Source organism: Taudactylus pleione, unplaced genomic scaffold, assembly GCF_031769625.1.
Source record: "Taudactylus pleione unplaced genomic scaffold, aTauple2 ptg000117l, whole genome shotgun sequence".
In the NCBI taxonomy this organism is placed as follows: Eukaryota; Metazoa; Chordata; class Amphibia; order Anura; family Myobatrachidae; genus Taudactylus; species Taudactylus pleione.
The window spans coordinates 15564571-15579861 of NW_028284519.1; the positions used below are offsets into that span (position 1 = coordinate 15564571).

At 34.0% G+C, this 15291-nt stretch overlaps 1 non-coding gene across 1 annotated transcript; it reads right to left on the bottom strand.

The window, feature by feature from the left end:
* Positions 1–14720: 14720 nt before the first annotated feature.
* Positions 14721–14792, bottom strand: TRNAD-GUC (transfer RNA aspartic acid (anticodon GUC)). Its single transcript has one exon. It is a non-coding gene; the product is annotated as a tRNA-Asp (tRNA).
* Positions 14793–15291: the final 499 nt, after the last annotated feature.

The following is a 15291-nucleotide window of genomic DNA, read 5'->3' on the forward strand; positions in this document are numbered from 1 at the left end:
CTCTTGCAATGCATAGCACTCTAAAGTCTTTTTTCCTGCTCTAACCAAGCAGTGTATTGAATCACTATTTATTACTTTGATAAATATATCCAAAACCAGGTCATGTTGACCTCACAAATTGTACTTGTAGAACTGGCCATGAAGCTTACATGCAAGATTTTTTCAAGTTGACATAAACCCTGGATTCAATTTAGATAAGGCATTTTTGTTATCTCAATGAAACAAAGTGAGACAGCATGCAAAAAAAGAGATTGAAAGTTCAAAACTCCCAGTCGAGAAATCAAACCCCGGTCTCCCGCAGGTCAGGCGGGAATACTTCACACTATACTAACGAGGACTTACTTGGTCCATTTTTGGCAAAATATGATCAAAAAATATACACAAAAAACATGTCATGGTTAGCTATCGAAATGTGTATGTCATTGGCCAAAGAGATTATATGCTACATTTTTTCAAGCTAATTTAAAACCCTAAAGAAATATTTAACTTATTATTTGGCAAATGAAAAGTCAGTAATATTGACAACATAATTTTACTCTTGCAATGCATAGCACTCTAAAGTCTTTTCTCCTGCTCTAACCAAGCAGTGTATTGAATCACTATTTATTACTTTGATAAATATACCCAAAACCAGGTCATGGTGACCTCACAAATTGTACTTGTAGCACTGGCCATGAAGCTTACATGCAAGATTTTTTCAAGTTGACATAAACCCTGGATTTAATTTAGATAAGGCATTTTTGTTATCTCAATGAAACAAAGTGAAACAGCATGCAAAAAAAGAGATTGAAAGTTCAAAACTCCCAGTCGAGAAATCAAACCCCTGTCTCCCGCATGTCAGGCGGGGATACTTCATACTATACTAATGAGGACTTACTTGGTCAATTTTTGGCAAAATATGTTCAAAAAATATACCCAAAAAACATGTCATGGTTAGCTATCGAAATGTGTATGTCATTGGCCAAAGAGATTATATGCTACATTTTTTCAAGCTAATTTAAAACCCTAAAGAAATATTTAACCTATTATTTGGCAAATGAAAAGTCAGTAATTTTGACAACATAATTTTACTTTTGCAATGCATAGCACTCTAAAGTCTTTTCTCCTGCTCTAACCAAGCAGTGTATTGAATCACTATTTATTACTTTGATAAATATATCCAAAACCAGGTCATGGTGACCTCACAAATTGTACTTGTAGAACTGGCCATGAAGCTTACATGCAAGATTTTTTCAAGTTGACATAAACCCTGGATTCAATTTAGATAAGGCATTTTTGTTATCTCAATGAAACAAAGTGAAACAGCATGCAAAAAAAGAGATTGAAAGTTCAAAACTCCCAGTCGAGAAATCAAACCCCGGTCTCCCGCAGGTCAGGTGGGGATACTTCACACTATACTAACGAGGACTTACTTTGTCCATTTTTGGCAAAATATGATCAAAAAATATACACAAAAAACATGTCATGGTTAGCTATTGAAATGTGTATGTCATTGGCCAAAGAGATTATATGCTACATTTTTTCAAGCTAATTTAAAACCCTAAAGAAATATTTAACCTATTATTTGGCAAATGAAAAGTCAGTAATTTTGACAACATAATTTTACTCTTGCAATCCATAGCACTCTAAAGTATTTTCTCCTGCTCTAACCAAGCAGTGTATTGAATCACTATTTATTACTTTGATAAATATACCTAAAGCCAGGTCATGGGGACCTCGTAAATTCTACTTGTAGTACTGGCCATGAAGCTTACATGGAAGATTTTTTTCAAGTTGACATAATCCCTGGATTCAATTTAGATAAGGCATTTTTGTTATCTCAATGAAACAAAGTGAAACAGCATGCAAAAAAAGAGATTGAAAGTTCAATACTCCCAGTCGAGAAATCAAACCCCGGTCTCCCGCAGGTCAGGCGGGAATACTTCACACTATACTAACGAGGACTTACTTGGTCCATTTTTGGCAAAATATGATCAAAAAATATACACAAAAAACATGTCATGGTTAGCTATCGAAATGTGTATGTCATTGGCCAAAGAGATTATATGCTACATTTTTTCAAGCTAATTTAAAACCCTAAAGAAATATTTAACTTATTATTTGGCAAATGAAAAGTCAGTAATATTGACAACATAATTTTACTCTTGCAATGCATAGCACTCTAAAGTCTTTTCTCCTGCTCTAACCAAGCAGTGTATTGAATCACTATTTATTACTTTGATAAATATACCCAAAACCAGGTCATGGGGACCTCGTAAATTCTACTTGTAGCACTGGCCATGAAGCTTACATGCAAGATTTTTTTCAAGTTGACATAATCCCTGGATTCAATTTAGATAAGTCATTTTTGTTATCTCAATGAAACAAAGTGAAACAGCATGCAAAAAAAATAGATTAAAAGTTCAAAACTCCCCGTCGGGGAATTGAACCCCAGCCTCCCACATGACAGGCGGAAATACTACACACTATACTAACGAGGACTTACTTGGTCAATTTTTGGCAAAATAATATCAAAAAATATACCCAAAAAACATGTCATGGTTAGCTATCGAAATTTGTATGTCATTGGCCAAAGAGATTATATGCTACATTTTTTCAAGCTAATTTAAAACCCTAAAGAAATATTTAACCTATTATTTGGAAAATGAAAAGTCAGTAATATTGACAACATAATTTTACTCTTGCAATGCATAGCACTCTAAAGTCTTTTCTCCTGCTCTAACCAAGCAGTGTATTGAATCACTATTTATTACTTTGATAAATATACCCAAAACCAGGTCATGGTGACCTCACAAATTGTACTTGTAGCACTGGCCATGAAGCTTACATGCAAGATTTTTTCAAGTTGACATAAACCCTGGATTTAATTTAGGTAAGGCATTTTTGTTATCTCAATGAAACAAAGTGAAACAGCATGCAAAAATAGAGATTGAAAGTTCAAAACTCCCAGTCGAGAAATCAAACCCCGGTCTCCCGCAGGTCAGGCGGGGATACTTCATACTATACTAACGAGGACTTACTTGGTCAATTTTTGGCAAAATATGATCAAAAAATATACCCAAAAAACATGTCATGGTTAGCTATCGAAATGTGTATGTCATTGGCCAAAGAGATTATATGCTACATTTTTTCAAGCTAATTTAAAACCCTAAAGAAATATTTAAACTATTATTTGGCAAATGAAAAGTCAGTAATTTTGACAACATAATTTTACTCTTGCAATGCATAGCACTCTAAAGTCTTTTTTCCTGCTCTAACCAAGCAGTGTATTGAATCACTATTTATTACTTTGATAAATATATCCAAAACCAGGTCATGGTGACCTCACAAATTGTACTTGTAGAACTGGCCATGAAGCTTACATGCAAGATTTTTTCAAGTTGACATAAACCCTGGATTCAATTTAGATAAGGCATTTTTGTTATCTCAATGAAACAAAGTGAAACAGCATGCAAAAAAAGAGATTGAAAGTTCAAAACTCCCAGTCGAGAAATCAAACCCCGGTCTCCCGCAGGTCAGGCGGGAATACTTCACACTATACTAACGAGGACTTACATGGTCCATTTTTGGCAAAATATGATCAAAAAATATACACAAAAAACATGTCATGGTTAGCTATCGAAATTTGTATGTCATTGGCCAAAGAGATTATATGCTACATTTTTTCAAGCTAATTTAAAACCCTAAAGAAATATTTAACCTATTATTTGGCAAATGAAAAGTCAGTAATATTGACAACATAATTTTACTCTTGCAATGCATAGCACTCTAAAGTCTTTTCTCCTGCTCTAACCAAGCAGTGTATTGAATCACTATTTATTACATTGATAAATATACCCAAAACCAGGTCATGGTGACCTCACAAATTGTACTTGTAGCACTGGCCATGAAGCTTACATGCAAGATTTTTTCAAGTTGACATAAACCCTGGATTTAATTTAGATAAGGCATTTTTGTTATCTCAATGAAACAAAGTGAAACAGCATGCAAAAAAAGAGATTGAAAGTTCAAAACTCCCAGTCGAGAAATCAAACCCCTGTCTCCCGCATGTCAGGCGGGGATACTTCATACTATACTAACGAGGACTTACTTGGTCAATTTTTGGCAAAATATGTTCAAAAAATATACCCAAAAAACATGTCATGGTTAGCTATCGAAATGTGTATGTCATTGGCCAAAGAGATTATATGCTACATTTTTTTAAGCTAATTTAAAACCCTAAAGAAATATTTAACCTATTATTTGGCAAATGAAAAGTCAGTAATTTTGACAACATAATTTTACTCTTGCAATGCATAGCACTCTAAAGTCTTTTCTCCTGCTCTAACCAAGCAGTGTATTGAATCACTATTTATTACTTTGATAAATATATCCAAAACGAGGTCTTGGTGACCTCACAAATTGTACTTGTAGAACTGGCCATGAAGCTTACATGCAAGATTTTTTCAAGTTGACATAAACCCTGGATTCAATTTAGATAAGGCATTTTTGTTATCTCAATGAAACAAAGTGAAACAGCATGCAAAAAAAGAGATTGAAAGTTCAAAACTCCCAGTCGAGAAATCAAACCCCGGTCTCCCGCAGGTCAGGCGGGGATACTTCACACTATACTAACGAGGACTTACTTGGTCAATTTTTGGCAAAATATGATCAAAAAATATTCCCAAAAAACATGTCATGGTTAGCTATCGAAATGTGTATGTCATTGGCCAAAGAGATTATATGCTACATTTTTTCAAGCTAATTTAAAACCCTAAAGAAATATTTAACCTATTATTTGGAAAATGAAAAGTCAGTAATATTGACAACATAATTTTACTCTTGCAATCCATAGCACTCTAAAGTATTTTCTCCTGCTCTAACCAAGCAGTGTATTGAATCACTATTTATTACTTTGATAAATATACCTAAAGCCAGGTCATGGGGACCTCGTAAATTCTACTTGTAGTACTGGCCATGAAGCTTACATGGAAGATTTTTTTCAAGTTGACATAATCCCTGGATTCAATTTAGATAAGGCATTTTTGTTATCTCAATGAAACAAAGTGAAACAGCATGCAAAAAAAATAGATTAAAAGTTCAAAACTCCCCGTCGGGGAATTGAACCCCAGGCTCCCGCATGACAGGCGGAATCACTTCACACTATACTAACGAGGACTTACTTGGTCAATTTTTGGCAAAATAATATCAAAAAATATACCCAAAAAACATGTCATGGTTAGCTATCGAAATTTGTATGTCATTGGCCAAAGAGATTATATGCTACATTTTTTCAAGCTAATTTAAAACCCTAAAGAAATATTTAACCTAGTATTTGGAAAATGAAAAGTCAGTAATATTGAAAACATAATTTTACTCTTGCAATGCATAGCACTCTAAAGTCTTTTCTCCTGCTCTAACCAAGCAGTGTATTGAATCACTATTTATTACTTTGATAAATATACCCAAAACCAGGTCATGGTGACCTCACAAATTGTACTTGTAGCACTGGCCATGAAGCTTACATGCAAGATTTTTTCAAGTTGACATAAACCCTGGATTTAATTTAGATAAGGCATTTTTGTTATCTCAATGAAACAAAGTGAAACAGCATGCAAAAAAAGAGATTGAAAGATCAAAACTCCCAGTCGAGAAATCAAACCCCGGTCTCCCGCATGTCAGGCGGGGATACTTCATACTATACTAACGAGGACTTACTTGGTCAATTTTTGGCAAAATATGTTCAAAAAATATACCCAAAAAACATGTCATGGTTAGCTATCGAAATGTGTATGTCATTGGCCAAAGAGATTATATGCTACATTTTTTCAAGCTAATTTAAATCCTAAATAAATATTTAACCTATTATTTGGCAAATGAAAAGTCAGTAATTTTGACAACATAATTTTACTCTTGCAATGCATAGCACTCTAAAGTCTTTTCTCCTGCTCTAACCAAGCAGTGTATTGAATCACTATTTATTACTTTGATAAATATATCCAAAACCAGGTCATGGTGACCTCACAAATTGTACTTGTAGAACTGGCCATGAAGCTTACATGCAAGATTTTTTCAAGTTGACATAAACCCTGGATTCAATTTAGATAAGGCATTTTTGTTATCTCAATGAAACAAAGTGAAACAGCATGCAAAAAAAGAGATTGAAAGTTCAAAACTCCCAGTCAAGAAATCAAACCCCGGTCTCCCGCAGGTCAGGCGGGGATACTTCACACTATACTAACGAGGACTTACTTGGTCAATTTTTGGCAAAATATGATCAAAAAATATACACAAAAAACATGTCATGGTTAGCTATTGAAATGTGTATGTCATTGGCCAAAGAGATTATATGCTACATTTTTTCAAGCTAATTTAAAACCCTAAAGAAATATTTAACCTATTATTTGGCAAATGAAAAGTCAGTAATTTTGACAACATAATTTTACTCTTGCAATCCATAGCACTCTAAAGTATTTTCTCCTGCTCTAACCAAGCAGTGTATTGAATCACTATTTATTACTTTGATAAATATACCTAAAGCCAGGTCATGGGGACCTCGTAAATTCTACTTGTAGTACTGGCCATGAAGCTTACATGGAAGATTTTTTTCAAGTTGACATAATCCCTGGATTCAATTTAGATAAGGCATTTTTGTTATCTCAATGAAACAAAGTGAAACAGCATGCAAAAAAAATAGATTAAAAGTTCAAAACTCCCCGTCGGGGAATTGAACCCCAGGCTCCCGCATGACAGGCGGAATCACTTCACACTATACTAACGAGGACTTACTTGGTCAATTTTTGTCAAAATAATATCAAAAAATATACCCAAAAAACATGTCATGGTTAGCTATCGAAATTTGTATGTCATTGGCCAAAGAGATTATATGCTACATTTTTTCAAGCTAATTTAAAACCCTAAAGAAATATTTAACCTATTATTTGGAAAATGAAAAGTCAGTAATATTGACAACATAATTTTACTCTTGCAATGCATAGCACTCTAAAGTCTTTTCTCCTGCTCTAACCAAGCAGTGTATTGAATCACTATTTATTACTTTGATAAATATACCCAAAACCAGGTCATGGTGACCTCACAAATTGTACTTGTAGCACTGGCCATGAAGCTTACATGCAAGATTTTTTCAAGTTGACATAAACCCTGGATTTAATTTAGGTAAGGCATTTTTGTTATCTCAATGAAACAAAGTGAAACAGCATGCAAAAATAGAGATTGAAAGTTCAAAACTCCCAGTCGAGAAATCAAACCCCGGTCTCCCGCAGGTCAGGCGGGGATACTTCATACTATACTAACGAGGACTTACTTGGTCAATTTTTGGCAAAATATGATCAAAAAATATACCCAAAAAACATGTCATGGTTAGCTATCGAAATGTGTATGTCATTGGCCAAAGAGATTATATGCTACATTTTTTCAAGCTAATTTAAAACCCTAAAGAAATATTTAAACTATTATTTGGCAAATGAAAAGTCAGTAATTTTGACAACATAATTTTACTCTTGCAATGCATAGCACTCTAAAGTCTTTTTTCCTGCTCTAACCAAGCAGTGTATTGAATCACTATTTATTACTTTGATAAATATATCCAAAACCAGGTCATGTTGACCTCACAAATTGTACTTGTAGAACTGGCCATGAAGCTTACATGCAAGATTTTTTCAAGTTGACATAAACCCTGGATTCAATTTAGATAAGGCATTTTTGTTATCTCAATGAAACAAAGTGAAACAGCATGCAAAAAAAGAGATTGAAAGTTCAAAACTCCCAGTCGAGAAATCAAACCCCGGTCTCCCGCAGGTCAGGCGGGAATACTTCACACTATACCAACGAGGACTTACTTGGTCCATTTTTGGCAAAATATGATCAAAAAATATACACAAAAAACATGTCATGGTTAGCTATCGAAATTTGTATGTCATTGGCCAAAGAGATTATATGCTACATTTTTTCAAGCTAATTTAAAACCCTAAAGAAATATTTAACCTATTATTTGGCAAATGAAAAGTCAGTAATTTTGACAACATAATTTTACTCTTGCAATGCATAGCACTCTAAAGTCTTTTCTCCTGCTCTAACCAAGCAGTGTATTGAATCACTATTTATTACTTTGATAAATATATCCAAAACCAGGTCATGGTGACCTCACAAATTGTACTTGTAGAACTGGCCATGAAGCTTACATGCAAGATTTTTTCAAGTTGACATAAACCCTGGATTCAATTTAGATAAGGCATTTTTGTTATCTCAATGAAACAAAGTGAAACAGCATGCAAAAAAAGAGATTGAAAGTTCAAAACTCCCAGTCGAGAAATCAAACCCCGGTCTCCCGCAGGTCAGGCGGGAATACTTCACACTATACTAACGAGGACTTACTTGGTCCATTTTTGGCAAAATATGATCAAAAAATATACACAAAAAACATGTCATGGTTAGCTATCGAAATGTGTATGTCATTGGCCAAAGAGATTATATGCTACATTTTTTCAAGCTAATTTAAAACCCTAAAGAAATATTTAACTTATTATTTGGCAAATGAAAAGTCAGTAATATTGACAACATAATTTTACTCTTGCAATGCATAGCACTCTAAAGTCTTTTCTCCTGCTCTAACCAAGCAGTGTATTGAATCACTATTTATTACTTTGATAAATATACCCAAAACCAGGTCATGGTGACCTCACAAATTGTACTTGTAGCACTGGCCATGAAGCTTACATGCAAGATTTTTTCAAGTTGACATAAACCCTGGATTTAATTTAGATAAGGCATTTTTGTTATCTCAATGAAACAAAGTGAAACAGCATGCAAAAAAAGAGATTGAAAGTTCAAAACTCCCAGTCGAGAAATCAAACCTCTGTCTCCCGCATGTCAGGCGGGGATACTTCATACTATACTAATGAGGACTTACTTGGTCAATTTTTGGCAAAATATGTTCAAAAAATATACCCAAAAAACATGTCATGGTTAGCTATCGAAATGTGTATGTCATTGGCCAAAGAGATTATATGCTACATTTTTTCAAGCTAATTTAAAACCCTAAAGAAATATTTAACCTATTATTTGGCAAATGAAAAGTCAGTAATTTTGACAACATAATTTTACTTTTGCAATGCATAGCACTCTAAAGTCTTTTCTCCTGCTCTAACCAAGCAGTGTATTGAATCACTATTTATTACTTTGATAAATATATCCAAAACCAGGTCATGGTGACCTCACAAATTGTACTTGTAGAACTGGCCATGAAGCTTACATGCAAGATTTTTTCAAGTTGACATAAACCCTGGATTCAATTTAGATAAGGCATTTTTGTTATCTCAATGAAACAAAGTGAAACAGCATGCAAAAAAAGAGATTGAAAGTTCAAAACTCCCAGTCGAGAAATCAAACCCCGGTCTCCCGCAGGTCAGGCGGGGATACTTCACACTATACTAACGAGGACTTACTTTGTCCATTTTTGGCAAAATATGATCAAAAAATATACACAAAAAACATGTCATGGTTAGCTATTGAAATGTGTATGTCATTGGCCAAAGAGATTATATGCTACATTTTTTCAAGCTAATTTAAAACCCTAAAGAAATATTTAACCTATTATTTGGCAAATGAAAAGTCAGTAATTTTGACAACATAATTTTACTCTTGCAATCCATAGCACTCTAAAGTATTTTCTCCCGCTCTAACCAAGCAGTGTATTGAATCACTATTTATTACTTTGATAAATATACCTAAAGCCAGGTCATGGGGACCTCGTAAATTCTACTTGTAGTACTGGCCATGAAGCTTACATGGAAGATTTTTTTCAAGTTGACATAATCCCTGGATTCAATTTAGATAAGGCATTTTTGTTATCTCAATGAAACAAAGTGAAACAGCATGCAAAAAAAATAGATTAAAAGTTCAAAACTCCCCGTCGGTGAATTGGACCCCAGCCTCCCGCATGACAGGCGGAATCATTTCACACTATACTAACGAGGACTTACTTGGTCAATTTTTGGCAAAATAATATCAAAAAATATACCCCAAAAACATGTCATGGTTAGCTATCGAAATTTGTATGTCATTGGCCAAAGAGATTATATGCTACATTTATTCAAGCTAATTTAAAACCCTAAAGAAATATTTAACCTATTATTTGGAAAATGAAAAGTCAGTAATATTGACAACATAATTTTACTCTTGCAATGCATAGCACTCTAAAGTCTTTTCTCCTGCTCTAACCAAGCAGTGTATTGAATCACTATTTATTACTTTGATAAATATACACAAAACCAGGTCATGGTGACCTCACAAATTGTACTCTTAGCACTGGCCATGAAGCTTACATGCAAGATTTTTTCAAGTTGACATAAACCCTGGATTTAATTTAGGTAAGGCATTTTTGTTATCTCAATGAAACAAAGTGAAACAGCATGCAAAAATAGAGATTGAAAGTTCAAAACTCCCAGTCGAGAAATCAAACCCCGGTCTCCCGCAGGTCAGGCGGGGATACTTCATACTATACTAACGAGGACTTACTTGGTCAATTTTTGGCAAAATATGATCAAAAAATATACCCAAAAAACATGTCATGGTTAGCTATCGAAATGTGTATGTCATTGGCCAAAGAGATTATATGCTACATTTTTTCAAGCTAATTTAAAACCCTAAAGAAATATTTAAACTATTATTTGGCAAATGAAAAGTCAGTAATTTTGACAACATAATTTTACTCTTGCAATGCATAGCACTCTAAAGTCTTTTTTCCTGCTCTAACCAAGCAGTGTATTGAATCACTATTTATTACTTTGATAAATATATCCAAAACCAGGTCATGTTGACCTCACAAATTGTACTTGTAGAACTGGCCATGAAGCTTACATGCAAGATTTTTTCAAGTTGACATAAACCCTGGATTCAATTTAGATAAGGCATTTTTGTTATCTCAATGAAACAAAGTGAAACAGCATGCAAAAAAAGAGATTGAAAGTTCAAAACTCCCAGTCGAGAAATCAAACCCCGGTCTCCCGCAGGTCAGGCGGGAATACTTCACACTATACTAACGAGGACTTACTTGGTCCATTTTTGGCAAAATATGATCAAAAAATATACACAAAAAACATGTCATGGTTAGCTATCGAAATTTGTATGTCATTGGCCAAAGAGATTATATGCTACATTTTTTCAAGCTAATTTAAAACCCTAAAGAAATATTTAACCTATTATTTGGCAAATGAAAAGTCAGTAATTTTGACAACATAATTTTACTCTTGCAATGCATAGCACTCTAAAGTCTTTTCTCCTGCTCTAACCAAGCAGTGTATTGAATCACTATTTATTACTTTGATAAATATATCCAAAACCAGGTCATGGTGACCTCACAAATTGTACTTGTAGAACTGGCCATGAAGCTTACATGCAAGATTTTTTCAAGTTGACATAAACCCTGGATTCAATTTAGATAAGGCATTTTTGTTATCTCAATGAAACAAAGTGAAACAGCATGCAAAAAAAGAGATTGAAAGTACAAAACTCCCAGTCGAGAAATCAAACCCCGGTCTCCCGCAGGTCAGGCGGGAATACTTCACACTATACTAACGAGGACTTACTTAGTCCATTTTTGGCAAAATATGATCAAAAAATATACACAAAAAACATGTCATGGTTAGCTATCGAAATGTGTATGTCATTGGCCAAAGAGATTATATGCTACATTTTTTCAAGCTAATTTAAAACCCTAAAGAAATATTTAACTTATTATTTGGCAAATGAAAAGTCAGTAATATTGACAACATAATTTTACTCTTGCAATGCATAGCACTCTAAAGTCTTTTCTCCTGCTCTAACCAAGCAGTGTATTGAATCACTATTTATTACTTTGATAAATATACCCAAAACCAGGTCATGGTGACCTCACAAATTGTACTTGTAGCACTGGCCATGAAGCTTACATGCAAGATTTTTTCAAGTTGACATAAACCCTGGATTTAATTTAGATAAGGCATTTTTGTTATCTCAATGAAACAAAGTGAAACAGCATGCAAAAAAAGAGATTGAAAGTTCAAAACTCCCAGTCGAGAAATCAAACCCCTGTCTCCCGCATGTCAGGCGGGGATACTTCATACTATACTAATGAGGACTTACTTGGTCAATTTTTGGCAAAATATGTTCAAAAAATATACCCAAAAAACATGTCATGGTTAGCTATCGAAATGTGTATGTCATTGGCCAAAGAGATTATATGCTACATTTTTTCAAGCTAATTTAAAACCCTAAAGAAATATTTAACCTATTATTTGGCAAATGAAAAGTCAGTAATTTTGACAACATAATTTTACTTTTGCAATGCATAGCACTCTAAAGTCTTTTCTCCTGCTCTAACCAAGCAGTGTATTGAATCACTATTTATTACTTTGATAAATATATCCAAAACCAGGTCATGGTGACCTCACAAATTGTACTTGTAGAACTGGCCATGAAGCTTACATGCAAGATTTTTTCAAGTTGACATAAACCCTGGATTCAATTTAGATAAGGCATTTTTGTTATCTCAATGAAACAAAGTGAAACAGCATGCAAAAAAAGAGATTGAAAGTTCAAAACTCCCAGTCGAGAAATCAAACCCCGGTCTCCCGCAGGTCAGGCGGGGATACTTCACACTATACTAACGAGGACTTACTTTGTCCATTTTTGGCAAAATATGATCAAAAAATATACACAAAAAACATGTCATGGTTAGCTATTGAAATGTGTATGTCATTGGCCAAAGAGATTATATGCTACATTTTTTCAAGCTAATTTAAAACCCTAAAGAAATATTTAACCTATTATTTGGCAAATGAAAAGTCAGTAATTTTGACAACATAATTTTACTCTTGCAATCCATAGCACTCTAAAGTATTTTCTCCTGCTCTAACCAAGCAGTGTATTGAATCACTATTTATTACTTTGATAAATATACCTAAAGCCAGGTCATGGGGACCTCGTAAATTCTACTTGTAGTACTGGCCATGAAGCTTACATGGAAGATTTTTTTCAAGTTGACATAATCCCTGGATTCAATTTAGATAAGGCATTTTTGTTATCTCAATGAAACAAAGTGAAACAGCATGCAAAAAAAATAGATTAAAAGTTCAAAACTCCCCGTCGGGGAATTGGACCCCAGCCTCCCGCATGACAGGCGGAATCATTTCACACTATACTAACGAGGACTTACTTGGTCAATTTTTGGCAAAATAATATAAAAAAATATACCCAAAAAACATGTCATGGTTAGCTATCGAAATTTGTATGTCATTGGCCAAAGAGATTATATGCTACATTTATTCAAGCTAATTTAAAACCCTAAAGAAATATTTAACCTATTATTTGGAAAATGAAAAGTCAGTAATATTGACAACATAATTTTACTCTTGCAATGCATAGCACTCTAAAGTCTTTTCTCCTGCTCTAACCAAGCAGTGTATTGAATCACTATTTATTACTTTGATAAATATACACAAAACCAGGTCATGGTGACCTCACAAATTGTACTCTTAGCACTGGCCATGAAGCTTACATGCAAGATTTTTTCAAGTTGACATAAACCCTGGATTTAATTTAGGTAAGGCATTTTTGTTATCTCAATGAAACAAAGTGAAACAGCATGCAAAAAAAGAGATTGAAAGTTCAAAACTCCCAGTCGAGAAATCAAACCCCGGTCTCCCGCAGGTCAGGCGGGGATACTTCATACTATACTAACGAGGACTTACTTGGTCAATTTTTGGCAAAATATGATCAAAAAATATACCCAAAAAACATGTCATGGTTAGCTATCGAAATGTGTATGTCATTGGCCAAAGAGATTATATGCTACATTTTTTTAAGCTAATTTAAAACCCTAAAGAAATATTTAACCTATTATTTGGCAAATGAAAAGTCAGTAATTTTGACAACATAATTTTACTCTTGCAATGCATAGCACTCTAAAGTCTTTTTTCCTGCTCTAACCAAGCAGTGTATTGAATCACTATTTATTACTTTGATAAATATACCCAAAACCAGGTCATGGTGACCTCACAAATTGTACTTGTAGCACTGGCCATGAAGCTTACATGCAAGATTTTTTCAAGTTGAGAGAAACCCTGGATTCAATTTAGATAAGGCATTTTTGTTATCTCAATGAAACAAAGTGAAACAGCATGCAAAAAAAGAGATTGAAAGTTCAAAACTCCCAGTCGAGAAATAAAACCCCGGTCTCCCGCAGGTCAGGCGGGGATACTTCACACTATACTAACGAGGACTTACTTGGTCAATTTTTGGCAAAATATGATCAAAAAATATACCCAAAAAACATGTCATGGTTAGCTATCGAAATGTGTATGTCATTGGCCAAAGAGATTATATGCTACATTTTTTCAAGATAATTTAAAACCTTAAAGAAATATTTATACTATTATTTGGCAAATGAAAAGTCAGTAATTTTGACAACATAATTTTACTCTTGCAATGCATAGCACTCTAAAGTCTATTCTCCTCCTCTAACAAAGCAGTGTATTGAATCACAATTTATTACTTTGATAAATATACCTAAAGCCAGGTCATGGGGACCTCACAAACTGTACTTGTAGCACTGGCCATGAAACTTACATGCAAGATTTTTTTCAAGTTGACATAAACCCTGGATTCAATTTGGATAAGGCATTTTTGTAATCTCAATGAAACAACGTGAAACAGCACACAGAAAAGAGATTAAAAGTTCAAAACTCCCCGTCGGGGAATTGAACCCCGGTCTCCCGCGTGACAGGTGGGGATACTCACCACTATACTAACGAGGACTTACTTGGTAAATTTTTGGCAAAATTTGATCAAAAAATATACCCAAAAAACATGTCATGGTTAGCTATCGAAATGTGTATGTCATTGGCCAAAGAGATTATATGCTACATTTTTTCAAGCTAATTTAAAACCCTAAAGAAATATTTAACCTATTATTTGGCAAATGAAAAGTCAGTAATATTGACAACATAATTTTACTCTTGCAATGCATAGCAATCTAAAGTCTTTTCTCCTGCTCTAACCAAGCAGTGTATTGAATCACTATTTATTACTTTGATAAATATACCCAAAACCAGGTCATGGGGACCTCGTAAATTCTACTTGTAGCACTGGCCATGAAGCTTACATGCAAGATTTTTTTCAAGTTGACATAATCCCTGGATTCAATTTAGATAAGGCATTTTTGTTATCTCAATGAAACAAAGTGAAACAGCATGCAAAAAAAATAGATTAAAAGTTCAAAACTCCCCGTCGGGGAATTGAACCCCAGCCTCCCAC